Genomic DNA, 3,789 nt, shown 5'->3' on the forward strand with positions numbered 1-3,789 from the left:
CACCCCTGCAACGCATTACCACCTAGCTAGCAGTGCCATTGTCTACCTGTCTGCCAAGCCAGCTGCTTCCGAAGGTGGGGTGGAAGGGGCGGACAGACAGATGGACATGGTAAATCCAGTAAATCCATGAGCAATGGGCCCACTGCCACATTTCCTTTCTTGTGAACCGAGTTCCTTGATCAGAAGCAAGAAGTTAAGGAAGACAGTGAGGGTGGGATAAAGAATTTTGTAGGTCCACGGATGGTAGTTTTGGCAAAAACACTGCAGGCTAAGAAGACAAACCAGTATCACGGTAAGTATCTATTTCAAAAAAGAGGAATGCTGTGCCTTTCTATGATGGAAGTGGTCCAGGGTCGTGAACCTGCCAGCAGGCTGATCACCCCAGGGAACGGTGCCATATCAGGGCAGTGTGGGTCTCTGCGGCTGGCAGGGTGGGCACTCAGCAGTGGGCACAGCCCGCTCAGCCTCGGTGAATGCAGGTCTGTGCTACTAAGCCTGTGCCTGACATCCATTCCTGCCCTTTTGTTCCTGAGCCCACCGGGCAATGTGGGCTGTCTGGGGAATCAGGCTGACTGATAGCCCCAGAGTGGTCATCCTAGCTACTTGACGCTTAAAATCCTCTTCTGAGGTCACCCTTTGGGGAGCATTCCCATGGGACACAAATATCCTTCTGTTCTCAGAGAATTCTATCCGCATACCTCTCCCCCAAATTTCTATGTCACCGTGTTTCCAATTGGATTTTCCAAGTCCCTGGCCATCCAGCCAAACCATTGAAATGGGCATCTAATTGCATATGTGTGCATTTCTCCTTCCCGGGAAAGTTTACCACCCAGGGTACTGCCCAACGCCGTACCCACTCAGAACATTTCCTTTACCGACTGTCCTTCGGGAATAGTCCGGAGAAGGGCTATAATGTTGAAGCTGTTCCCTTTCAGGTGGTACCTGCGGATCGTACAGAAGCATCTGGAAACCTGGCACCAGTCCTGTCTTCCTCTGTCACTGATAGGTGGAGCTTCCCATGAGGCCGTAGGTACAGGTTGGGAGAGAGGAGGCCGTGGGGTAGGAATGGGGACCACGGGCATTCAGGCAACCTATTCATGTAACTTGCTTATGCCCCAGGGCCTGATCAGGCCAGGTCATGTATTTACTGCTTCCATTTGATGATGGAGTGCTGCTGTGCTTACCCCCTCTCAGACTTGATGGGCCAGAAAGCACCAAGCTCATGAGGGGCAGCCCAGCTCGCTTGGTGCCTCAGTGGCCCAGAGTCAGTGTTCAGTCCCCATGAAGGCCCTGGGCAGGCCAAGATCAGTTTTTCGAAAAGAGAATAGTTATCTGTAGGTGATGGCAGGGCCTTGCTCCAAATCCTAAGAGGCCTACACTGTGCCCTACCCCTAAAGCCTTGCCAAAGGCTCCAGTATCATCTTTACTTGGAATAAGATGTACATTGTATCCATGTCAGTATCCTGGGTGTGATATTGTACCACAGTATTTGTAATTTGTTACCCTTGAGAGAAACTAGAAAAGGAATACCTGGGACATCTCTATTATTTATACGAGCTGTCGATGAATTTAGTGTATAGTTATCTCAAACTAAAAATTTAATTGAAAAACTTTTAATCTAAATAAAACCTGTTCCAATGTGAAAAATGAAAAAAAAAATCTGTAGAAACCAATAGCATCCCTATCTACCATTGATACCTCAGGCACCATTAAATCTGCTGGAATCTATGCTGATGGCAGAGTGGCTCATACAGCACCTTGGATCTGTCATGGAACATTCTCTGGGTCTGGACCTAGAATGCTAAGAATGCTACAAACTACCCCTTTTGAACATGGGGTGGGGTGAGAGAAAATATATGTTAGGAAATGCAGAGATGGATGGATGGATGGTTGGATGGTTGGTTGGATGTCTTGTGGATTTTCTCTGTACAGCATCTATGACTCCAGATATTTCCCACCTGTTCTCCTGACACCTATCTTTGCTATAAGATCTTCTTCTACAAGGACTCATGGTCCAGTAATCCTGAATTTATATTTTTGACTCATAGATGCCTGTAAGCTCTTTAGTTTATCTCTATTCTTTACCCAGAAATCACTTTCTCCATTGTCCTACCTGGCTAAATACTAAATTCCCCCAGGATTTATCTCCCATGAAGTTTTCAATCCCCTCCTGGAGAGAATCAAGCATGGCTTCTCTTGTGTTTTAACGTCTCTGACCAGTGTGGTCTAACAAGTGGTACTGTCGGTCTCCCTCAGTAGAAATATCAGTTCCTTTAGGTTTTTGAGAACCAAGTACATCCCCCTAAAACAAAGTAAATGTATTCATTTTAAGGTGTTGTTTTATTTTGAAAAAAATACATGGCCAAATACACTGATTGCCATGAGGAGAGGCTTGTGATATGGAATTGCATTGAAACTGTGAATTGTGGCATTCTCTGACTCTGAAAGTGGGGGAAGGTCTGAGATGTGCAGAGACTGGAGAGAGCCTAGCCCCTAGTGAAGTTTCCCTAGGTCCTTCAACAAACACAGGTTTCTCTCCTATAGACCCGAGGATGATGTGAAGACCAGAGAGTTCAGCTCAGCTCAGTAATAATCAAAACAATGGGAAGATGCGTTCCTGGGTGGCTCAGTGGATTAAGCATCTGCCTTTGGCTCAGGTCATGATCCCGGAGTCTCAGGATGGAGTCCCTCATTGGGCTACCTGCTCAGCAGAAAGTCTGCCTCTCCCTCTGCCCTTCACTCCACTTGTGCTCGCTCTCTCTCTAATAAATAAATAAATCTTTAAAAAAAAATAGGCAGTTATTATTTCCCTTTCTGTCTATCCTGGACCACAGGGAGCTGCCTCTTAGCAGGGGCCCTGGCCAATGCCAACTCTTAGAGTGACTACTGAAGTCACTCTCTGTTAATCCCCTGTCTTATCCTACTGGTTCCGGGTACATGGAAAAATATTTCCTTATGTTTTCCTCAATTCCAGTGCCATCCAAATAACTTCTGTTTGAGGCATTCCTTCTGGATTCTGACTCCCACTTTTGTTGTGTACTGTCCCTCTCTGTCCACAGGGCCAACCCTGTGAAGATAAGGAAGACCCAAGTAAAAGAATGGTGACAGCCTACCCTCAAAATGGCTCTCAGTGATTCTGGCCTCCTGGTACTCATGCCCTTGTGTAATCCCTGCCATACTGAACAGGGATGATGGGTGCAACTCTCAGGATAGAATGCAAATACTAAAACATGACTTTCTAGTCCACATCACAAAAGACATTGATGTTTCCACCTTTCCCTCTTGGTTCTCTCACTCTGGGGAAAGCCAACTCTCGTGACTTTTTTTTTTTTTAATATTTTATTTATTTGAGAGGGACAGCAAGAGAGAGGGTGAGAGAACACCATCAGGGGGAGGGGCAGAGGGAGAAGGAGAAGCAGACTCCATGCTGAGCAGGGAGCCTGACACAGGGCTCCTAGGATCTTGGCCTGAGCCTATGGCAGATGCTTAACTGACTGACCCATCCAGGGGACCCCCAACTGTCATTTTCCTGAAGTAGTCGAATGGAGAATTCCTTGTGATGAGAAGCTGAGGCCTCCTGCCAACAGCCATAGGAGGGATCCAGCTTAGAAGCACTAGTCGAACCTGTATGCCTGATATCCCCACCTGTACCCCAGTCAAACCCTCTGATGAGAGCAACCTCAGTTAACATTTGACTGCAACCTCATGGGGGACTCTGAGCCAGAACCTGCCAATGCTCTTGCTCCTGAATTCTTGACCCACAGAAACTATGGGAGATAACAAATGGTT

This window comes from Martes martes (assembly GCF_963455335.1).
Source record: "Martes martes genome assembly, chromosome: 6".
NCBI lineage: Eukaryota > Metazoa > Chordata > Mammalia > Carnivora > Mustelidae > Martes > Martes martes.